The sequence below is a fragment of the Papio anubis genome, chromosome 11 (genome assembly GCF_008728515.1).
Source record: "Papio anubis isolate 15944 chromosome 11, Panubis1.0, whole genome shotgun sequence".
In the NCBI taxonomy this organism is placed as follows: domain Eukaryota; kingdom Metazoa; phylum Chordata; class Mammalia; order Primates; family Cercopithecidae; genus Papio; species Papio anubis.
The window spans coordinates 91,752,702-91,778,701 of record NC_044986.1 but is presented as its reverse complement, the minus strand read 5'-3'; the positions used below and the strand labels follow the sequence as shown (position 1 = coordinate 91,778,701).

General features: G+C 41.5%; 1 protein-coding gene and 1 pseudogene across 31 annotated transcripts in view; both read right to left on the bottom strand.

Moving 5' to 3' along the window:
• Positions 1–26,000, bottom strand: part of PARD3 (par-3 family cell polarity regulator) — a 711,028-nt gene that overhangs the window by 559,887 nt on the left and 125,141 nt on the right. The gene's annotated exons all lie outside the window — the stretch shown is intronic.
• Positions 3,585–6,160, bottom strand: LOC108587569 (annotated as a pseudogene).

Here is a 26,000-nt window from a genome sequence, read left to right as displayed (position 1 = left end):
GTACAATCAATCTGTACTTCTGCAAGAATTCAGAAGTAGCACTCCTAAGGAAAAAAAGAAGTAGGTCATGAATTACAAAAACACGCTTTACAGTTCTAAAGATATAACTCTTAAGATTTACATATCACAAATAACTGGGCTTAGTTACATATGACTTTTATTCAAAAGGATAACCTTGGAGGCCAAGGTGTGAGGATTGCTGGAGGACAGGCATTCACGACCAGCCTGGGCAACACAGGGAACCCCATCTGTACAAAAAGTAAAAAATTAGCCAGGTATGATGGTGCATGCCTGTCAGCTACTGGGAGGCTGAGGCAGAAGGATCACCTGAGCCCAGGAGTTCGAGGCTGGACTGAGCCATGATCACGCCACTACACTCCAGCCTGGGTGACAGAGGAGGATTCTCTTTTTTTCCAAAAAGAATAACCTCTCTCCCTTTCATGACTGCCATTAGTATTTATGCATAATTTTTATCTTTCTCACCCACACTTAAGATCGAGCACAACCCTTAAGACTTTTAAAGCACAAATTAACATAAATTACAGTGCAGTTAGTTCACAACCCAAAAAGGTAAACAAAAAATTTACCACCAGCTGAGCACCCACTCATTCTAAACAAGCAGCTACAGGTTCCCAGGCAGCATGCTCCATTCATTCTGATCTTACAGAAACAGCTCCTCGCTGTGATCATATAATCATGTAACTAACAGTTCTCAGTATGTACCCTGTTTCCTAACTTTAACTGCATTATATCCACTTGGTATTATTAAACACACGAATGGCCCAGTGCACTGGCTCATGCCTGTAATCCTAGCACTTTGACAGGCCAAGGCAGGAGGATTGCTTGAGGTCAGGAGTTCGAGGCTACAGTGAGCTATGATCACACTACTGCACCCTAGCCTGGGTAACAGAGCGAGGCCCTATTTCTAAAAACATGTAACAAGTATGTTCCTTGTAGAAGAACTGTTGCCTTTCGGGAAATATGTATTAATCCTCTAACTAAATGAGCTACGTTTTTTTTCTTCAAAATAAGCAATGGTTCCATGTTGATCCTCCTGTACTTTGACATCTGCTGCCTGCTTGATTAGTATTATGAAGTGGCAAAAATTCTATCTGGAATAAGGGACGTGGAATAAGGGTAAAGCTTAAAGACCTTGACCTGCCTGATTCTTTCTTGACTGAACTGTATTCAGCAATCTTTTTTGTTGTTAATACCTCTAGGATGATAAATTCCATCCTTTCTCTCACCTACGTGTACTTCATTTCTCTTTAACATCTAGGGCTTCAGTGATCTAAAATATTATATTCTTAAATCCAACGTTATCTCAGAATAGTTTAAACTTGGCTTCCATTTCCGGGAACAGAGAACCGGGAAGCACTGGAAGAATTAATGCTCAACACACTGCATAATATTTCCTTAAAAATAATGTTCAACACACTGCATAATATTTCCTTAAAAATAACTAAGGAGAACCTGCTTCAAACCAAATCAGGAATCTCTCTATCTGGGGAGAGCATGCTTTTGGAAGAAAGCTTATTTGCCACAGATTAAACTAAACATAGCAAAAACCTAAAGTGTTTTTTCTTTTTTTTCATTTTAAACTAGTATCTTGAGTACTGTGGTATGCACATTTTTACCTAGTTACATAAAGCTAAACTTAATTATTTCAAAAATTATAAGCTATCCTAGAAAATATGAATTATATTTAAGTTGTGGAACCTCTCATTACTTGTGGTTGGTAAAGGAAGCCAGAACACACAATTTGCACAACACAAGAGTAACAAGAAATCAAGTTTCAGAATATTTTCATATTTACACAGGAAAGCAATGTCACAAACTTAGCAAAAACACATTACTCAGGCCAGGTGGTGGCTCATGCCTGTAATCCCAGCACTTTGGGAGGCCGAGGCGGGCGGATCACGAGGTCAGGAGATCGAGACCATCCTGGCTAACACGGTGAAACCCCGTCTCTACTAAAAATACAAAAAATCAGCCGGGCGTGGTGGCGGGCGCCTGTAGTCCCAGCTACTCGGGAGGCTGAGGCAGGAGAACAGTGTGAACCCAGGAGGCAGAGCTTGTAGTGAGCCGAGATGGTGCCACTGCACAGCCTGGGCGACAGAGCAAAACTCCATCTCAAAAAAAAAGAACACATTACTCCTTTAGGGCTGGGGTGACATTGGTAGCGAACACCACCTTTTCTGCTATGATTAGGAAACTAGTAATGAAGACAATAAACACACTACAAGTATCCACACACATATATTCTGTTTTCTATTTAGGAATCAAAGTTATTCTCTCCACTACAAACAAGAGACAGAGAAGAGAAGAGATCGAGACAGGAAATTGAGACCAGCCTGGGCAACACGGTGAAACCCCATCTCTACTAAAAACACAAAAATTAGCCAGGCGTAGTCATGCATGCTTGTTATCCCAACTATGTGGGAGGCTGAAGACTCATTTGAACCCAGGAGGAAGAGGCTGCAGTGAGCCAAGATTGTGCCACTGCACTCCAGCGTGGAAGACAGAGTGAGACACTGCATCAAAAAAAAAAAAAAAAAACCCCACAGGAGGAGAGTTCTAATTCCCAACTTGTTACAGATTCTTAACAAGTAGTTCTCTTTCTAGCACAGCACTTAGCCAGAACATAGGTATGTTTTAATATTTTTTGATGAACAGTTTTGTACTTAAAATTATCCTGGTTATCTTACTAACAAAAAGTAACACTGTCTATTGTAAAAAGAACGACCGTATAAAAAGCACCTCTCCACAAGACATCCCCACCAGCTCCTTGACAGTTTAACACTGCCACAGCAACACCTGAAAGTTACCACCTTTTTTCTAGAAATATCTGAATAATCTGTCCCTTAATTTGCATTAATTAAAAGTGGGTATAAAAATGACTGTAGGCCGGGCGCGGTGGCTCAAGCCTGTAATCCCAGCACTTTGGGAGGCCGAGACGGGCGGATCACGAGGTCAGGAGATCGAGACCATCCTGGCGAACACGGTGAAACCCCGTCTCTACTAAAAAATACAAAAAACTAGCCGGGCGAGGTGGCGGGCGCCTGTGGTCCCAGCTACTCGGGAGGCTGAGGCCGGAGAATGGCGGAAGCCCGGGAGGCGGAGCTTGCAGTGAGCCGAGATCGCGCCACTGCACTCCAGCCTGGGCGACAGAGCGAGACTCCGTCTCAAAAAAAAAAAAAAAAAATGACTGTAGAACTGCCCCTGAGCTGTCACCCTGCATGCACTGCCTAGCAGGTAGCTCTGCTCTGCGGGAGCAGTCACAGAGCTGTAACACTACAGCCTCAATAAAGCTGTTTTCTTCCACCAACCTGCACACTCTTGAATTTTTTTTTTTTTTTTTTTTTTTTGAGACAAAGTTTTACTCTGTTGCCCAGGCTGGAGTGCAGTGGTGCAATCTCGGCTGACTGCAACCTCCATCTCCTGGGTTCAAGCGATTCTCCTGCCTCAGCCTCCTGAGTAGCTGGGATTACAGGCGCCCACCACCACGCCTGGCTAATTTTTGTATTTTTAGTAGAGACGGGGTTTCACCATGTTGGCCAGGCTGGTCTTGAACTCCTGACCTAAGGTGATCCACCTGCTTCAGCCTCCCAAAGTGCTGGGATTACAGGCGTGAACCACAGTGCCCGGCCCTCACTCTTGAATTCTTTCCTGAGCAAAGCCAAGAACCTTCCCAGTCTAAGCCCAATTTTGAGGCTTACCTGCCCTGCATCAATTTAACTATAATTCTACTGCAAGCCAATTTGAGTAGAACATAGAAAACTATAAAACAACACACCTTACTATGTTGTCTTCACACATGTATATGCACATAATAGCTATTATAAATCTCTAGATTGCTTAAATACAAAATCCGCCCAATTTGCTTTGCTTCTTACCTTTTCTAGCAAGGGAATTCACAATTACCTTAAGGCCTTACAAGATCAAGGCAGAGTTATTTTGAGTTGTGTCTTCTATTAATATCTCTCTGAAAAGGAAGTCTTTTTAACAGGTAAGCTATAATCTATAAATCTCTAATAACAGCTTTTAAAGCTTTTTCGTTGAATTTTTAAAAATCATCTAACTTTCTGAGTTAGCATCATTGTTTTTCTGCTGTTAAGCAACTTTGTCAGATTGTATCATTCTGATGACTTCTACATCTTGGTTGTTATTTTCTATATAATCAAAACCTAGAAGTCAGTATACAGATTCAGATGTACAGATAATCATAACATAGGTGTTAAAGAAGATGATTGAAGTCCATGAACCCAGTCATGCAGACATTTGGATGCATGAATTTCAACCATTTACTTCAAAAACCATGTTCTGCTTTTGCTGAGGCAGAAATTTCAATCATCTATGCTATAAACTGAACCTCTCACCCCGTGAGCTCAGAAAGCTCCCCCAATACATGATATTTTAGCTGCTTCTTCTCCTTTTTTATTCCATTTTATACAATATCCCAACTTTTTTTTTTTTTTTTGAGGAATGTGAGCCAAAGTTTTATTTGTTCATTTCTTGCATTTAAAGTGCTCTTCAATGACATCCTTGGCCTGAGATTCCTTATAACTGCCACAGTCCTTAAATACTAAACAACTGCAACCAGCCACTCTGCAGGGTCTTCCCTCTGTCAGTATTACAGAGGCCTACCCATTCCCTAGTTTCTTGTTTTCGTCAACTTTAATTAGGCTAATCTGGTATTCAGCACATGGGCCTCCACCAACTTAACACACACAAACGCTCATCACAGTTGGATACAGGCACACAAAGATGGGCTTGGTGCTTGTCTAAGGCTCTGGCAGCTCCGGAAATCCCACGTGCTGGGCCGTCATGGACGAGAGTGGTCTTCAGCACCCCTTGTAAAGCAGTGTTAACATCCATCACACCGCCAGCAGCAATGCCCTCCTCAGCCACCAAGGCAGGCCACAGGCAATGAGTGAAGCCCCATCTTGAACGCACCCAAGGCTCCGCCTCCATAACTCAACAGCAGCAGGGAAAAAGCATGGTCTCAATTCTCTTGACAAATCTCAGAGGTATTATACTCTTATTCCAATTACATCTCCCTCCCCCAAGAAACACACACAAAACAATTTCAAAATTTACGTTTTCTATGGCAACCTCACCTCAAACAAAGTGATGCACAAAACTGAAAATACACGGCTGCTTAAATGTCACATCCTGGCTCCTAGCAGAGAAACAAAATGCTCTGAAGAGGGGATGGTTCCTGCTTGAGGGGGAAAAAGTCTGTCTTTCTTATCAGTGCTCCGTCCCACAATAAACAAATGATCTAGGAATTTTGTACAAGAAGTCTACATGATTTTTCATCTACCCGCAATGTCCCCCTCCACACACATCCTCCAAAAGGCCACATCTCATCAATAAGATGAAAAGTAATTCCATTTTACCTGCCAGCTTAGATTATTAGAACTTAGTAATTTAAAGGCATGTTTACAAAGGCAGAACATCATCATTATCATCACTACTACTGGAACGACATGCAATTAGAAGTCATTTAGGGAAGGAAGTTAGAAATGCTCGGCAGAATTTAATTAGACAAATTGAGTTTTGGCAGAGATCTCTAGGTCAACACCCTACTTCTATAAACAATGTCATGAAATTCTTAATAACAATACAAGGCACTCATACTTAAATTCTCAATTGGCAAATACCAACACTTAGGCCACCACCCTCAGGTTCAAGCAGTTTTAAACTCTATGATTCTTCAAAAGGGAAGAGAAAAAGATTCTGCCGACTGAATCAGCAACAATACTTTTAGGCAGTCTCTGAATTTCCTCATTCATTTCTGGTATTACTTTCTGCATAGTCTATACAGGAGGTTTAAAGTCTTAAAAACAGGTTTTATTCTGCGTCTTTACTCAAATTACATTAATTTGAAGAAAATATCATCACAATGAAGAAAATCAGGTTTGCTGAAAATTCTTTACCAACAAACATCCAATATGGTGGCAGTTTCTGCTGAAGGAAGTAAGTTATATATAAAATAATTAAGAGATTTGGAATGTCTTGGACTTGATTTATTTTCAGTATTTCAGTGTTGTCCATGATAATAAGGAAAATATAAGAAAGATGATTAAACTGACCAGGCACAGTGGCTCACATGTATAATCCCAGAACTTTGAGAGGCTGAGGCAGGAGGATTGCTTGAGACCATGAGTTTGCAACCAGCCTAGGCAACATAGTGAGACCCCCATATCTACAAAAAAAATAAAATTAACAGGGTGTGGTAGCACATGCCTGTGGTCTCAGCTACTTGTGAGGCTGAGGTGGGAGGTACTGCTTCAGCCCAGGAGATTGAGACTACCAAGAGCTGTGGTCACGCCACTGCACTCCAGCCTGGGCAACAGATCTAGATGCTGTCTCGAAAAAAAAAAAAAAAAGATGAAACTAAAACAATAAGATTTAGCAGACATACGAGGACCAAAGTAAGTGTAGAACTGATGACACATTAATTTTAAGTGTCCAATCTATAAACCATTAAAAGATATTCCCAAAACACACATCATTCATAAACTGGCCAGAATCAATATCACACATTTGAACTGAATTTGTACTAAGAGGGAAACAGTTCTGAAGCACCTATCCGTAATGCTGCAGGGCACCATTCTTCCCCGGGCAGGGGGACACAGATATCATGACCAACTCTCAATGGTTTCACAGCTTGAAAATCACCATTCTAATGAAAGACCACTGGAGGGCACACATCACCCATGGCACTCATCCAAAAGTAAAAATAAAAAAGCATATTTTATGTGCAGGGTAATCTTTACTTTTTACCTGTTATTGTTGTTTGGTAATTACAAACTAGTTCCAAAAACATCAACATTAAGAAAAGGAATCTTTATAACACTGTTAAAAGATTCACTATGTATTGATTGTATAGCCTAAACTTATACTATCATCTATCCAACAGCTTCAAAGAACTCTTTTTAAAAAATGTTTTTTTAATTTTTATTTTTTAATTTTTATTTTTTTGAGAGAGGGTCTCACTCTGTCACCAAGGCTGGAATGCAGTGGTGCAATCTCGGCTCACTGCAGCCTCAACCTCCCCAGGCTCAGGTGATTCTCCCACCTCAGCCTCCCGAGTAGCTGGGCCTATAGGCGTGCACCACCATGCCTGGCTATGTTTCTATTTTTTGTAGAGACGTGGTTTCACCATGTTGCCCAGGCTGGTCTCGAACTTCTAGGTTCAAGTGATCCACCTCCTTCGGCCATCCAAAGTGCTGGGATTACAAGCACATACCACCATGCCTGGCCCAAAGTATTCTTCAGAAAAAATATTTTTAATTCTGAACAATCTACAGAACTGTGAAATTACAGAAACACTAATTTGCTTTTATTCTATTATTTTGTTATACATAAAAATCAACTAATCCCTTTTAGTGAGATGTTTTGGTAAAAAAACAGGGTCTTCATTAAAAACATGTTTTAGTAAAAGATTCCATATGAGTGGCCGGGCGCGGTGGCTCAAGCCTGTAATCCCAGCACTTTGGGAGGCCGAGGCGGGTGGATCACGAGGTCAGGAGATCGAGACCATCCTGGCTAACACCGTGAAACCCCGTCTCTACTAAAAATACAAAAAACTAGCCGGGCGCGGTGGCGGGCGCCTGTAGTCCCAGCTACTCGGAGGCTGAGGCAGGAGAATGGCGTAAACCCGGGAGGCGGAGCTTGCAGTGAGCCGAGATCGCGCCACTGCACTCCAGCCTGGGTGACACAGCGAGACTCCGTCTCAAAAAAAAAAAAAAAAAAAGAAGAAGAAGATTCCATATGAGTAATAAGGATCTGTTAACATCACAACTTGTTAGTATTGCGGCATATAGTAATTTAAACCCTTGCAATAAATGAATAAACATAAACACTAATAAATAATAAGCATTCACAAATGAATTGATAGCACAGAAAATATCAGTATGATTTTAAAAACAGAAAAATCATCAAAAATTAATCAGGAAACTTTTTAAGGAATAAACACAAAGAGTAAGCATGACTTTCAACTCTCCCCAACCAAAAAAAAATTAAAGGAGTGTTTTGAGGAAGTTTCTGTACCAACCTGCCTTTTGCTGACTTCTGAAGTGGCTCTCTTGAGGTTCAATGACCTTGAAAACCTTAGCGCCTTCACCGAATCCTTCTGAGGGGTCCCAGAAAAAGAGTAATACCTCTTTGCGGGTTTCTCCTTCGCTCTGTCTGCCATCTCAATCCATTAGGAAGGCAAAATCCTCAATGGTATAGACTTCAAAACTAACTACAGAATAAAATGATCCCCAAAAACACAGTCCACCCAAAACGTAAATAAACAATCTGTTTTGCTGAGTCCTCAAGGAAAGGGCAAAACCTCAAGTAAAGGGTAAAAAAATGGAAAGCAGGTGGAAAATAGGGGAACAGATTCCACCACCTAAGTAACCCCTCAATGGACAGCACAGACGGCATCCAGCAGTGTGGACTCCAGGTTCACCAGGGAAACCAGGCACAGCTCAACTGCACCAAATTAAACCTGCACCAGTCAAACAGGCCAGAGGTAGTTTGTCAAGAGTAAAACAGGGTGTAGCAAAACACCCTGGAGTCAGCAGCGTGTGAGCGCACATCGGGTTCAAAGAAGTCTCTCAAGGCATTCCTTGCCAAAATAGACAGAGGGCTACAGGATAGGATCAAATCACCACTCCTACTTCAAACCAGGAGCCCTCAGAGTGTGACTTTTTTGTTAAGCTCTTTGAGCACTCTCTTCTTCCAGTGAATGAGAAATGTAGTGATCGGATGCTCAAATACACACATTTGACTCAGAGAAATACAGAACAAAATAGTCGCAAGCATTACGAATTAGGAGTCTGGAACACCGCCTGCCATGTCACAGAAAGAGGAGGAATCAAAAGGCAACAGGAACATCTTTCCTTCGTTTTATCTCAGGTCTCACTGAACTGAAGTTGAGCGCAAGAACAGGTCATGAAAATAAGACAAGTCGTCTGTGCGGGAACAGGGATGGAACCAGGGCCCATTATCCTACGCGAATCACCAAATCAGACACTGCATGTTCCACTTACAAGTGGAAGCCAAAGAGTGGGTACATACAGACACACAGAGCGAATAACAGACACTGGAGACTCCAAAAGGTGGGAGAGTGGGAGGGGTGAGGACAGAAAATTGCCTTCTGTGTACAATGTTCACTATTCAAGTGATGGATGCACTAAAAGCCCAGACTCCACCACTAACCAATATGAGCATGTAAGAAACCTGCACTTGTACTATCCAAATATATAAAAATAAAAAAATTTTTAAAGAAAGAAAATAAAACATAAGAAAATGGAGAAATAGGTCTCTAGAGAAAGTACCGAATACTAGGAATATCTGCAATACAATTATAATACTATTAACACTAGACACCCACAAAACTCAATGCTTTAGGACACGTACAAGCCTAACCCAAGGACTGAAAGATACAGTACATTCCAGCTGGTGTGGTAGCTCATGCCTGTAATCCCAGCACTTTGGGAGGCCGAGGCGGGCTGATCAACTGAGGTCAGGAGTTCAAGATCAGCCTGCAAAACATGGTGAAACTCCATCTCCACTAAAAAATTAAAAAATTAGGCCAGGCGCGGGGGCTCACACCTGTAATCTCAGCACTTTGGGAGGCCGAGGCAGGCGGATCATGAGGTCAGGAGATCGAGACCACCCTGGCTAACACGGTGAAACCCCGTCTCTACTAAAAAATAGAAAAAATTAGCCAGGCGTGGTGGCAGGTGCCTGTAGTCCCAGCTACTCAAGAGGCTGAGGCTGGAGAATGGCGTGAACCTGGGAGGCGGAGCTTGCAGTGAGCCGAGATCGCGCCACTGCACTCCAGTCTGGGCGACAGAGTGAGACTCCATCTCAAAAAATAAATAAATAAAATTTAAAAATGAGCCAGGTGTGGTGGTGGGCGCGTGTAATCCCAGCTACTCTGGAGGATGAGGCAGGAGAATCACTTGAACCCAGGAGGTGGAAGTTGCAGTGAACCAATATCGCACCACTGTACTCCAGCCTGGGTGACAGAGCAAGACTCCGGCTCAAAAAAAAAAAGAAAAAAAAAGAAAAAAGAAAGGGAAGGGGAAGGGGAAGGGGATGGAGGGGAGGGGGAAAGAGAAAGAAAGAAAATGTTCAAGGTAACAAGAGGCATGGAATTATTTTTAAAAACACATACTAATCATTAAAGAAGCTATATAACCAAACAGCCTACACCAGAAAGACACAGCTGATGAATAATATAAACACAGAAAATTTAAGGACAATTGTATTTAACAGTGTTATACAATGCAGTATTACTCAAAGTGTGGTCCCAGTCTGCATGAAGTACCGAAATAGAGTAAGCTTTTGAGAACATAGCAACTTGACTAATTTTATATCTGTTAACTCTAATAATAGCTAAAATAAAGGCCCATAAAACATAAGCCACTAGTAATTTATTTGCATTGTGTTTTAAAAGTATTGTTCTGCCACAGGTTGGAGGAAAAAAAACAAAAAGCAAAAAACAAACCTAGTCCTACACAGCGTCAGTTTGAGAAGTAATTAGTTGTGTTAACTAAAGGTAGAAAGAATATTCAAGACTGCCTTTTTGGGGAGGGAGGGAAAGTCAGAACCAGCCCATCTGGAGGCTGACCTGAACACTCCTCCTAATTTATCTAGCCTGAATATTCTCACCTACATATGGGGCTTTTCTTGCTTTAAAAGGATGTGGAATGCAGCTATACTAAGAAAAAAAGGATACAAAACTTCATATACCTTATAGAACATGGAACACCACAGTTGTAGCTGCAAATATTTTGCTAGCATTTTTTTATTATATATAACACATATCAAATATATGGCATTATATGTTATGTATAATCTACATGTATATAGTTTTTTATGATATATATACATATATACGTGTGTATATATATACACATATATGTGTGTATATATATTTTTATAGATATATATATATATATATATATTTTTTTTTTTTTTTTTTTTTTTTTTTAAGTAAGACAAGGTCTCACTATGTTGCCCAGGCTGCCCTCGAACTCCTGGGCTCAAGCAGACCTCCCACTTCAGCCTCCCAAAGTGTTGAGATTATAGGCATAAGCTACCAGCACCCCACCAACATTTTCATCTCCCAATTTTACAACAGATCCCTAAGGACAAGTGTTCTCTATTCACTTCAATCTCTCAAGTCCTGCCTAGAATGGAACAGATGCTCAATAAATATGTGAGGGCTAGATGAAAGAAAATGATGCTGTTACAGAAATGCAACTGCAGTGTCATCCCAATCTCAAGTTCCCAGCAGCCAGGAGATCCCTGTTGACACTACTCACAAGTGCTGACAACAAAATGCCTTAGAGTGGATGGTCATCATTCGACTGCGCCCTTGAAAAGAATTATCTCTTGACAATCTTTTGTAAGAAATTAAGTCAAGCAGTATGCCACACATTCAGACGCAAGGAACTTCAGATTTCTGAAAGACAGGGTACAGATTCTCTAATTCTCTCATTCCAGGAGAATCTCTGATTTTATACTGTGCACCTTTATTTCACATTAAATAAGCTCTTTGCTGAATGGCAGTCAAATGCCATCAAATATGAAATTGGTTATAGATGTTGAATTTCTAGCAGCTTTCTGAATCTGATTTCAGAACATATTTTAGAAACCATATGACAATTTGTCTCATGTCTGCAGAGTCATTTCCCTTTGTAGTATTTCAAATTCAGCTGGTTATTTTTTTCCCAAAATCCAAATTTTATGTTCCTCTCACCCAGATGTTTAGACGCAGGAGAATTTGCAGAGTTCCCCATCCACATCCGAGACTCTATTTCTTAATTTAAATTTACTGGTATTTTCCTTGGCTGAGCATGGTGGCTCACGATTGTAATCCCAACACTTTGGGAGGCCAAGGTGGGTGGATCACTTGAGGTCAGGAGTCCAAGACCAGTCTGGCCAACATGGTAAAACTCTGTCTCTACTAAAATACAAAGAAATTAGCCGGGCATGGTGGTGCACACCTGTAGTCCCAGCTACTCAGGAGGCTGGGGCAGAAGAACTGCTTGAACCTGGGAGGCAGAGGTTGCAGTGAACCAAGATGGTGCCACTGCACTCCAGCCTGAGTGACAGAGAGAGGCTCTGTCTCAAAAAAATAAAAATAAATAAAATAAATTTATTGGTATTTTCCATCACAGTCAAAGGCTGGTATTAGGCAAAGGGTATGCACCATCAGAAGAATCAATAAACCCTTTGGGAGGCCAAGACCGGTGGATAACCTAAGGCTGCAAGTTCCAGACCAGCCTGGCCAACATGGTGAAACCTCATCTCTACTTCAAATACAAAAATAGCTGTGCGTGGTGGCAGGCACCTGTAATCCCAGCTACTTGGAAGGCTAAGGCACGAGAATTGCTTGAACCCTGGAGGCAGAGGTTGCAGTGAGCTGAGATCATGCCACTGCACTCCAGCCTGGGCAACAGAGCAAGACTCTGTTTCAAAAAATTAAAAAATAATAAAAGAAGAACCAATAAGGTTATTAGGCTGGAAGAATTCACATTTCTGCCATGCGGAAATATTTGTTGCATGCCTCTAAATACTATCTGTTCTATACAGATGTGACTTCCAAATTCCTATATCCAACTCTCTCCCTAGAGCTTCAGACATATGTCCAATATCTGACATCTGTGTTGGAACCTCATGGGCATTTCACATTCAGCTCAATGTGCCGTGGAAGACTTGGCTTGTCCCTGTGTCCTACTTCCCTCCTTGAGCCTTCTATATCCCAGTAAGGGAGCCTCCATATCCCTCTTCCATTTGCTCCAAAACTCATCCTTAATTCCTTGCTTGCCCTCATTCCTCACAGCCTGAAACTCTGGAAATTTTAATTCTGAAACATATCTGAACTCCATACATTTTCTCCCAATGCCACTGTAGTTTCAGCCACCATCCCCTCTTCCCTGGATGGCTGGCTGCCTTCTCATTGGTCTTTCCCCATCTCTTGCCCATCTACAATGCACTCTTCCCACAGCTATCTTCTAAAAATATAGACCTGATTATGTCACTCCACAGTGTGACAGTTTGGTGACTTTTTATGGCATTTCATGTCAAATCTTAAAAATCCCTCAACACAGTCTTTAACGTCATCCCTAATCTCAACCCTACCTTCCTCTCCAACCCCATATCATTCTCCTCTCCTGATTGCTTGCTGCATCCTAGCTATGCTAATTCCCTTTTGATTCATAAACACTTCCACCTTTTTTCCACTTCACATGTTTGTACATACTATCTCTATCTAGACTGCTCTGCCCCCAACGGATCCCAGAAATGTTTCTTTATCATCCAAAGTCCAGCCCACCTGTCTCCTCTGGAGAGCTGTCCTTTCCAACCACCTCAAGGGGCCACCCACACCCTCTACTGTCTATCACATCCACACTCACCTCCTTTACTCTGTATTCCTCACTGTAAGCAGCTCTGTGAACCAGAAACTCACCTCCTGCTCACTGACGCATCCTCAGCACCTCTGGCTGTTTCTCAAACATATTAGGAACTGAACAAGTATTTCTAAATGAATGCAGAAAGGACAGGATGAATGAATCTGCAAGACATACTTAACCTTTGCTCAAACAAATGCTATCATTTTAGTTGGACATATGAACAACGGGCATCAATAAACACGAACTGTGGTAGAATTATACGCAACACTAAACTCCTGACCTCTTAACAAATAATCATATTAGAAGACATAGAAGAAAAAGAAAACACAGAAATCTGACAAAATGGAGACAGGTGTGGTGGCTCGCACCAACAACACAGGAAGATGGCTTCAGCCCAGGAGGTCAAGATCAACCTGAACAACACAGTGAGACCTGCCCCCATCTCAAAAAAACCTTTAAGCTAATTTCCCTGTCACTCAAGAAAATTTTTTTTGTTTAATTAGCCAAGCGTGTGGTGGCACACACATGTAGTCTCACCTACGTGGGAGGCTGAGGCAGGAGGATCACCTGATCCCAGATGTTTGAGGCTGCAGTGAGCTATGACTGCACCACCACACTCCAGCCTGGGTGACAGAGACCTTGTCAAAGAAAGGAAATAAAGAAGAAAATAAAATGAAAGAGGATATAGGAAAAAAAGAGAGAAAGAGAAAAAGAGCGAGGGAGGAAGGGAGACAGATCTGAGAAAATGAAATAGAGTTGCAATCCACATTTTCACTAACCAAACTGGCTTCCTTCTCCAACTGCAATCAACAATCAAAGTATTAGTTATTTGGGGCCAGGGAGAAGCCCAAGTAAGTGGAAAGAGATCTGTAAATATGGGAGGCATATTCAATCTCTCTCTTTTTAAAAATGGGGACACCACCATGTACCTTGCAGGGCTGATGTAAGATGTGACTAAATCCTACTACAATGTGTAGCACACAAGGTGGAAACAGATTTCTTAGTTATAATAGTTGACTTATTCTGCAATGACAGGATCAAAGGATACAGGCGCTGCCTATTTTCTTCTTTTCCTATAAAATCCAGAAGGAAAAAAAAATGGTCCTGCTATTTTCTATATGATTCCTATCCTTTCTTATGAATGAATGGCATGGTGTTGTTTAGCATTTAAAATGACTTCTCCAAAATTATTCAGAAGCTGTTAATGAAGAAGAAGCAACCAAGAGTCATCTGCCCTCCTCCTCTTTTTGGTTTTTTTTTTTGGGGGGGGAGGGTTTCTAGGGGGAAGAGCTAATAGATACAGTCCTTATTTGATTCCCAAATACTGAAAATATAAACTGAGATCTTTGCTACTTTTCTGTTTCAGAAGAACATATGTTTTAATAGTGTACTGAGAATCCTCAAATTCTAAGATACGGAAAATGAACAATGTATTTCTTACAACAACTATCTCTGGGCACCAATTATACACCATGCTCTCTATAAATTCATAGAAATAAAAAATAAGTGAAGCTGATTACCTATAGAAACTCATTTCATAACACAAATATCTAGGATAGCCTGGTTTGTTTGCTCGCTTGTTTTTAAATCCTCAAGCCGGGTGCAGTGACTCACACCTGTAATCTAAGCACTTTTGGGAGGCTGAGGCAGGAGGATCATTTAAGCCCAGATGCTAGAGGCTGCAGTGAGCTAGATCAGGTCACTGCACTCCAGCCTGGGTGACAGACCAAGACCCATCTTAAATAAACAAACAAAAAGCCAGGCATGGTGATGCACATCTGTAGTCCAAGCTACTCAGGCGGCTGAAGTGCAAGTCCAGGAGATAGAGGTTGCAGAGATTGCATCACTGCACTCCAGCCTGGGTGACAGAGCAAGGGCCTGTCTCGAAGAAAAACAAAAAAACAAAACAAAACAAAACAAAAAACCTTAGAAGTTGTTATTAAAAGAATGAAGAGCCTAATTTGACAATGGTGGTGGTGGTAATGGTGGCCGACAATGGCAACCACAATTAACATTTCCTGGGACCTTATTTTTGCCAAGCACAAAACCTTAATGTGAATTCTAAGGCTTAATCTTAAACTTAACCTCATAATGAAATTATGTCCTTTGCAGCCACATAGATGGAGCTGGAAGCCAATACCCTAAGTGAAATAACTCTGACACAGAAAGGTGAGTACCACATATTCTCATTCATAAGTGGAAGCTAAACAATGGGCACACATGGTCATAAAGATGGAAACCACGGACACTGGCGACTCCAAAAGTGGGAAGGCACGGAAGGAAGCCAGGCTTGCAAAACTATTTACCGGGTACTACATTCACAGTTTAGGTGATGAGTTCACCGAGGCTCAAATCCCATCATCACCCAATATACCTATGTAATATAACTACACATGTATCTCCTGAATCTGAAATTTAAAAACAAACAAACCAACAAAAAACTCGTAAGATAGGTACTAAGATTATACCCCATTTACAGATGGGAAAACTGAGGTAAGAGAAGTCATGTAAAGACAGCGTGAAGCCAGGATTCAAATGCAGGCAGTGTGGCTCCACAACCCACCATACGAGATGCCTAGCACTTCCAAAGCAACAGAAAAGCACAGTGCGGCACACCAAGTTATCAAACACCAGCATGGGTTTGGTGTAACTGAAAGAGTGAGAGCCTCTGTCCCCTGACTCACTGGGTGGCCCCAGATAAGCAAAGTCTTGAGGGCTTTCGCTAAAAGGACTGAGGCCCAGGCCACCTTGTGCAGGCTGACCCCAAAACTCCTACTGCTCATGAAGACCCTCACTTCTCATGCAGGAGGCCTGCCCCCCTCCCAGCTCCCTTTCACTAACACCTCACTGCTCTACCTGTACCATATCTGGGCCCTGTGCTCCCACAAACTGATGAACTGTGGTCAAACCAGTGGCCACAAAACACTTAAAATGCTGGGAAGTAATCCTTCTGAATTAGTTAACCATTTGGTGCTCTGCTTGGCAGCAAATTTAAATATTTGCTTCTTTACACTCTAAAATAAGTTTACTTAGGAGGAAATGAATAAAGTCATCTAGTTAATGAAGTCAATTTATACAAGTTATTTCATTTCCAGGTTATCAAAATCTTTAAATCATTCAGTTCCTAGGCCAATTCATACTAAAGGTCAAAAAAAAGATGTTTCTATTCTAAGCTATATTTATAACTAAATCTAATGCGTCTTTCTTACTGGAATTAAGCAGAAGCAGAATATGGAGCGGACAGTGAAAACAAAAACAAAAGAGTGAACCACGCACACTGTCCTCAGAGATGACCAGTACTGATACTTTTTGGTCTACCCCTCAAACTTTTTCCAATGTACATAATTATTTGCACTAAAATTAGACCATATTTGGTACATTGTTTTAAACTGATTTTTAACAAATTTATATTGGATTCACAGATTTATCTATGGTTAGTCACAAATATCCAGCTGCCTAACTAACAGCTCCTAGACACTCAAACTCACAGAAGGCAACACTGAACCTAATCTCCCATCCCCAGTCTGGCAACCTTGCAGCAGTCCCTACCTTGGTGAATGCCCCACCATCTCCACCCAGCCCAATCGCCATCAATTTCAACCTCCATCCACCCTGCAGGAGCCACACACCGCCTGCATTCGAATCCTGTTTCCACAAAACCTGCTGACTGGCCTCTGCCTTTCATGCTGCCTCCTCATTCATTCTTCACACAGCCATCTGGGGGATATTTCTCCAATGTAAACCACATCACTTAACACCCACTGGTCTTTCACTTACATGTCTACAAGACTTTGCCTTGCTCATATATATATATATACACACACACACACATACATGTATATATACACATATATATATACACACACATGCATATATACACACACATTGTATAGTAGCATTAAGCTCAATGCCTGGTACACAATAGGTGCTCAGTAAACTGAATTACCTAAAAATATTAGTCTGATTTTCTTGCAAAGGAAATTATTCCATATGCTGTCTTTTAAATTACTCAAGCACTCTGGTTTGAAAAACTTCTCTTATTAACCTTTGAGAAGGGGAGGGAGGCCACTTAGCTTTGATTCAACATTGAAACTAGGTTTTCATTTATCCCATTTAATCTTAATCTCAAGTATTCATCAAAAGACGGTAGGGTATGTAGTTATGAATAAGTAAATTATTCCTTTTGATTAAGACAACAGAAAACACATTTCATAAGTTTTTCATTATACTGTTTTCTGTAAGTAGGATTTATGATAAGGTATGCCTTCAGAAATCACTGCTTCTTTAAAACGTGTATTTCCCCAAGATGGAAAGATTAAGATACCTGCATTAAAAGCACATTCTCCTGGGCTACATCCACTTCACCTGAGGGAAGACAAGGAATAGAGATTCAACAACTCACCTACCTGATCAGCAAAAAACAGTACGCTGGTCACCATGTAACACCCTAGGCAGACATCATAATTCATGTTAACTTACGGAAATTAAGCCACAGTGTGCACAAAGGAAAAAACTTAGAGTAAATCGGTGGCTGAAATATCCTAAGGGAGTTAACAACTTAATGCACGATTCCCGCAATCATTTTATTTATTTATTTTTATTTTTATTTTTGAGACAGAGTCTCACTTTGTCGCCCAGGCTAGAGCACAGTGGGGCAATCTCGGCTCACTGTAACCTCCGCCTCCTGGCCCTACATGATTCTCATGCCTCAGCCTCTCAAGTAACTGGGACGACAGGCGTGCATGACCAAACCCGGCTAATTTTTGTATTTTTAGTAGAGGCAGGGTTTCAGCATGTTGGTCAGGCTGGTCTTGAACTCCCGATCTCAGGTGATTTGTCCACCTCAGCCTCCCAAAGTGCTGGGATTACAGGCGTGAACCACTGTGCCCGGCCCATAATATTTTAATAATTTGGCAAAATGTCAATTGAGAAAACTGAGACTGAGATGCTAAGAGTAAACACGACATCACTGTTCCCTTACCGGAAAGCAGAAACACAGAGAAAGGACAAACAAAACAAAGTACCGTTTTACACTCAAAGTAGATCTAGAGTATTCTACACCCTAGAAAATCAAACCTACTCCAAGGGGCCAGGGCAATCTATAATAGCACCATTTGAACAAATTTGGGTAAATCCTGGAAATGAGAACTGTATGGGCACTAACAGAAAACTTCCTCAGTGCTGTGCCCTGAACGCTAATAATTAAAGGATAATGAGGAAAATCAGGGGTAATAAGTACTGGACTTTAATTTTCTTTTGCTATCATTTAAAATATTGTCTCTTCCCCTCCATAAAAAACAAAGTTTTTAACAATGTTACAAATTCACAACGACCAAGTATAAAATTTGCATCTTCGAGAGCATCTTCCCTACTACAGAGGCACAGCCATTACAGTTGTGGTTTCGTAACTTAGTGAGCCTAAACACCAGCAGGAGGGGGACTGTAAAATGCACATGCCCAGGCCCCTTCACAGAGAGCCTAATTCCCAGGCTAGGTATCTACATTTTGAACATGCATCCAGGGGATATTCACAAAACAGGACATTTTTTTAGATAAATGTTATTTAAGACAGGTATAATGCTCGTTCTTTTTTCCTTAAACCAAAAAGCAAAACAAGTGTCAAAATCCTCACTCGGAGTAGCTGCCAAAAATAGTTGAAAACACTCCAAGATGATTAAATCAGGATTGAATGTCAGAGCCACGGAAAAAAGCCGTGCGACCGACTGCATCACGCAATCTCTCAGTCTGAATGATGCATCCAGCCATGCCTGTGAATCTGGGTGTTGTGAGTCTAAGCTACTAATCATATTTCTTATAGTTTCAACTTACAATGGGCACTTAATCTAGGAATGTCACTCAACAATATTTACATCAATTATGCATATATTTTAAAGTATTTCTGAACAAATAGAAAACAGCTTTAAAAGCTAATCTATGGTATAATGTGCTCCAGCATTTTTCTGTTTGGAAACTGATTTCAATCAACATGATATAGAATTGTCTAAAGCGTTATTTCACCTATTGATGTTTAAAATATTTTTCTCAGGTTAAAGGACATTTTAATTTGTACAGGAAACATGATAAAAGACTCTAGAAAATATATATTTTTATCATCAAATTCACAGAAGGATACAAAATCTAAAATCTAAAATGTCATTTATTAAGATTGTATGATTTTAATATGCCACTATTTAAAAATACCAAGCATAGTTTGCCTTCTGCTTGGTTTTGTGTATAATCTAACAGTTAATTGTGTTGAAACAAGAGTGCATGACTTTCAGTTGCTGAATAACACATTATTCACTAAAGATTCAAACTAACATCATCCACCTTAACCTCACTGATTTTTACATTTTATTTTTATTTATTTATTTATGAGACGGAGTCGTGCTATGTCACCCAGGCTGGAGTGCAGTGGAATGATCTCAGCTCACTGCAACCTCTGTTTCCTGGGTTCAAGAAATTCTCCTGCCTCAGTCTCCCAAGTAGCTGGGATTACATGCATGTGCCACCACACCCAGCTAATTTTTGTATTTTTAGTAGAGATGGGGTTTCACCATGTTGGCCAGGCTTGTCCTGAACTCCTGACCTCAAGTGATCTGCCCACCTCAGCCTCCCAAAGTGCTGGGATTACAGGTGTGAGCCAGCATGCCTGGATGGCCTCACTGATTTTTATAACACCCCAATGACTGCAGAATACATTATTTTCAAGTACCCATAAAATGTCCACCAAAAAGGCCATATGCTGGACCAAAAAATAAGTCTCCATACATTTCAAAAGACTTTGCATTCAAAAGACTTTGCAAAAATCATTGTGCTGAACATCTACATCATGATGTTCTACTGGCTCAACACATAAACTCTGAGGGCATCTAATGTCGGCTGGAGTGCAGGGGGATGAATGGAAACAGTAATTGGTACTGCATAACCCTTCAGGCCTTACTACATTGTGCTACACATAAATGAGTCCATTGAGTTCAGTATTCTCAGAAGCACTGAGATCGTACAGCCCCATAAATCCTACTTGTGCAACAACCAAACTTCCACAACAGGTTATTCCAAGCCACACACCAAAGCCAAGCATATCCCAGAAAACATGTTATAAGCCACGCCTCACTTGCTCTATGGAAAGGCACAAAGTCAAAGTGTAAAGCAGGATGGCACCACCCTGAGGGAAAGCTTGCATCTGTAAAAATAAAAAGGAAATGTGGTGAAGAAACAGGCGTGCTCATCCCAGCTGTTCAGAGAACAGAGAGTACCAAAGGGACAAGTGTACAAGTGAGCACAGCAGCTGGCTCCATAGTCACCTAAGTGTTCACAGCAAGTACAACGAGACTGTACATGAATCCATACATCAAAACACAGCCGGGAGCAGTGGCTCATGCCTGCAGTCCCAGCACTTTGGGAGGCAAAGGCAGGAGGAGCGCTTGAGCCCACGAGTTTGATACAAGCCTTGGCAACATAGTGAGATCCTATCTCTACAAAAATGTTTAAATAAATTAGCCAGGCATTGTCCAGTATGCCTATAGTCCCAACTACTCAAGAGGCTAAGGTGGCACCCAAATAGGAAGAGAGGAAGTCAAACTATCCCTGTTTGCAGATGATATGGTAAACCCCACAGTCTCCGCCCAAAAGCTCCTGGATCTGATAAACAACTTCAGCAAAGTTTCAGGATGCAAAACCAATGTATAAAAATCAGTAGCATTCCTACACACCAACAACATCTGAACTAAGAGCCAAATCAAAAACACAATCCCATTCACAACAGCCACAAAAAGAGTAACATGCCTAGGAATACAGCTAACCAAAGACAAGATATCTACAATGAGAATTTAAAAACACTGCTCAAAGAAACCAGATATGGTACAAACAAATGGAAAAATGTTCCATGCTCTTGGATTGAAACAACAAATATTGTTAAAATGGCCACACTGCCCAAAGAAATTTACAGATTCAATGCTACCCCTATCAAACTACCAATGATATTCTTCACAGAATTAGAAAAAAAAAAAAAATTAATTCACATGGAACTGAAAAAGAGCCTGAATAGCCAAGCCAATCCTAAGAAAAAAGAACAAAGCTGGAGGCATCACATTACCCAACTTTAAACTATAGTACAAAGCTACAGTAACCAAAACAGCATGGTACTGGTACAAAAACAGACACACAGACCCATGGAACAGAACAGAGAGCCCAGATGTAATGCCACACACCTACAACCATCTGATCTTTGACAAAGCTGACAAAAACAAGCAATGGGGAAAGGACACCCCATTCAATAAATGGTGTTGGGATAACTGGCTAGCCATATGCTGAATATTGACACTGAACCCTTTCCTTACACCACACATAAATATCAATTCAAAGGGCTGGGCACAGTGGCTCACGCCTGTAATCCCAGCACCTCGGGAGGCCAAGGCAGGCTCAGGATCACTTGAGGTCAGGAGTTCGAGACCAGCATGGCCACCATGGTGAAATCCCATCTCTACTAAGAATACAAAAATTAGCCAGGCATGGTGATGCGTGCCTGTAATCCCAGCTACTCAGGAGGCTGAGGCAGGAGAATCACTTGAACCTGGGAGGCAGAGGTTGCAGTGAGCTGAGATCGCACCATTGCACTCCAGCCTGGGTGATAAGAGCGAGACTTCACCTCAAAAAAAAAAAAAAAAAAAAAAAAAAAATCAATTCAAGATAGATTAAAGAATTAAACATAAAATCTAAAACTATAAAAACCCTGGAAGATAACCTAGGAAATACCATTCTGACTACAGGTCCTGGACAAGACTTCATGATGAAAACAGCAAAAAATTTACAACAAAAACAAAAATTGAAAAATGGGACCTAATTAAACTAAAAACCTTCTGCAGAGCAAAAGAAACTATCAACAGAGTAAACAGACAACCTACAGAACAGGAGAAAATATTAGCAAATTATGCATCCAACAAAGGGTGAATATACACCATCTATAAAGAACTTAAGCAAACTAACAAGCATAAAACAACCCCATTAAAAAGTGGGCAAAGAGGCCAGGCGTGGTGGCTTACGCCTGTAATCCTAGCACTTTGGGAGGCCCAAGGTGGGTGGATCACGTGAGGTCAGGAGTTTGAGACCAGCCTGGCCAACATGGCAAAAACCTGTATCTACTACAAATACAAAAACTAGCTGGGCATGGTGGTGGGCACCTGTAATCCCAGCTACTCGGGAGGCTGAGGCCAGAGAATCGCTTAAACCCAGGGAACGGAGGTTGCAATGAGCTGAGATCGTACCACTTCACTCCAGTTTGGGCGAAAGAGCAAGATTCCATCTCAAAAAAAAAGGGGGGGGGGGGGGGGCAAAGAACAAGAACAGACACTTTTCAAAAGAATACATACACATGGCCAGTAAGCTTATGAAAAAGAGTTCAACATTACTATCAGAGAAACACATATCAAAACCACAATGAGACATCACCTACACCAGTCAGAGTGGCTATTATTAAGTCAAACAATACATCCGTGTGGTGTGAGAAATCTGAAGGAAAAAAATAAAAGTCAAAAAATAACAGGTGCTGGCAAGGGTGAGGAGAAAAGGGAACGTTTATACATTGCTGGTGGGAATGTAAATTAGTTCAGCCATCGTGGAATGCAGTGTGGCAATTTCTCAATGAATTTAAACAGAGTTATCATTCAACCCAGCAATCCCATTACTATGTATATATCCAAAGAAATTGTTCTGCCATAAAGACACATGCACACATATGTTCATCACAACACTATTCACAATAGCAAAGACATGGAATCAACCTAAATACATATCAGTGGTAGACTGGATAAAGAAAAAATGGTACAAACATATCCTGGAATACCAAGCAGCCGTAAAAAAGAACAAGGTTATGTTTTTTGCAACAACATGAATGGAGCTGGAGGCTATTATTCCTAAGTGAACTAACATGGGAAGAGAAAATCAAATAATGCATGATCTCACATGAACATAAAAAGGAAAACAACAGACAGCAGGGCCTACTTGAAGAGGGAGAGGATCAAAAAATTAGTCTACTGGGTACTATGTTTATTACCTGGGTGACAAAATAATCTGTATACCAAACCCCCATGACACTCAGTTTACCTATATAACAAACCTGCACATGTGCCCCTGAATCTAGAATACAACTCTTTTTAAAATAAAAGGCTGAGGCAGGAAAATCACTTGAGCCTGGGAGGTTGAGGCTGCAGTGAGCTATGATTATGCCACTGCACTCCAGCCTGGGTGACAGCTTGGGTCTCTAAATCAGTAAATTAAATTTAAACAAAAGACTACACAGCCATGTTGGCATAGCTATGGTTCATGGTCACAGAAATATATATATGCTAACCTCAAAAAAAAAAAAAAAAAAAAACTACTATTCAAGTTTCTTTGTTTAAAAGAAAAAGACTGTGTCTCTATCTATCTGAAGAAAGGGAAGAGTCAGGATGAAAACCTCAAACAACAGTGATGAGCTCTCAGCAACAGCAGGATGGCAGGCGATTAGTTCCTTTGTATGTTTCTGCATTTTCCAATTTTTCCTCACACGGAGTTGTGCTATTTTTACATAGGAAGTAACAACAAGAGAGGGACCGAGAAAGAGAGGGAGGAGAGAAGACCAAAAAAAAAAAAAAAAAAGAAGGAAGAAGGAGGGAGAAGAGGAAGACATTGAAACATTGATACATTAATTCATCCCTTTCTAACATTCTGGTGGAAAAAGAGCACCTGTTTAAATTCTTCATAAATCTCTGTAGTTGCCTTAAATGTTGGAATTGAGCCACACAATAAATGAAAGATGGTACTCTTCAAGTGGACTGCAGAAAAGGATTTCAGAGTTACCCTAAGCCTGGCTCACTCAAAAGCCCAAGAAGGAGAAATGACACCAAGAAAAATAGCATCAGAACATAAGTCGGCAGAAAACTTCTGCATTTTTTGATACAATGTATTCCTGGCCCACAGGAGCCACATGGGACAAATTCCACAGTGACAGGTGCAACAGTGAATCTAATCTTCCAAATTTACACAATATTTGGTATTTGATGTTTTTTTGTCTTACTTGAAATTTTAGGCTGGGCGCGGTGGCTCAAGTCTGTAATCCCAGCACTTTGGGAGGCCGAGACGGGCGGATCACGAGGTCAGGAGATCAAGATCATCCTGGCTAACACGGTGAAACCCCGTCTCTACTAAAAAAAAAACAAATAATGTATAAATTTAAAAAAAAAACACTAGCCGGGCGAGGTGGCGGGCGCCTGTAGTCCCAGCTACTCAGGAGGCTGAGGCAGGAGAATGGCGTGAACCCGGGAGGCGGAGCTTGCAGTGAGCTGAGATCTGGCCACTGCACTCCAGCCTGGGCGACAGAGTGAGACTCCGTCTCAAAAAAAAAAAAAAAAAATTAAGATATGCACCAACTCTCAGCCAGGCATGATGCTGTCAGGAATATAGCTGTGAGCAAGACACAACAGCTGTGTGCACCCAGCTCACGGCTGAGGGAAAGAAGAGCAGGCTGGCAGGGAGAGGGCCAGCAACCAGAGGGAGCCCCAGTAGGAAGCAGAGTGAGTATCTGGGTGATCTTACCATCTTCTGACCTCGTGAGGTAACCTAGCTGGTTGAATATCCTGTGCTACTGCCATGAGGTTTTAGGAGACAGTCAACCAGGTCGCTGCCTCCATACAACCATGCTGATGTAACTATGTATGTGGCTATGAGCCCTTCTGCCAAATACAAAAGCAGTGGCCAGGGCTGGGTGCGGTGGCTCATGTCTGTAATCCCAGCACTTTGGGTGGCCAAACCAGGCGGATCATGAGGTCAGGAGTTTGAGACCAGCCTGACCAACACGGTGAAATCATGTCTCTACTAAAAATACAAAAATTAGCCGGGCATCGTAGCGCATGCCTATAATCTCAGCTATTCAAGAGGCTGAGACAGGAGAATCGCTTGAACCCAGGAGGCGGAGGCTGCAGTGAGCTGAGCTCATGCCACTGCATTCCAGTCTGGGCAACAAAGCGAGACTCTATCTCAAAAAAAAAAAAAAAAGAGCCAAACATCCTGTCAGGCATTCTCAAAACGATGAACATTCCTCCTCCCCCTCCTCTTACTCTTCCTCATTCCTCTCAAGAGTACAGAAAAAAAGTGGGGTAGTGGGAGGGAACACGGAAGAGCAGTAGGTGGAAACGTCCAGGAGCCAAACTCACATACCACAGTAAAGACTGGGGAAGCGCACACAGGGCATCAGAGCACTGACAGAGAAAAGACTGAGCTTCCTGAGACCCAGGCCCTGCATGGGAGAGGCTGCCAGGACACAAATGGCCCATCACACAGCAAGGCCGAGCTTCCTAAGGGCCAGGCCCCACACAGGGGAGGCTGCCTGGGACACACTCGCCCATCGCACAGGAACACGGTGCACTGCACAGGCCGCTGTTGGGATCAATCTTCTCTGGGCCAACACTGGGACCGGAATGCAGAACGGCTGTACACTGTATATACGGAGATGATAAGGACAGGCCCGAGTTGTGAAGAAAGATGTTATGTTTGGTTAAATTAAGGTGGAATATGGCATAGAAATCTTTTTGT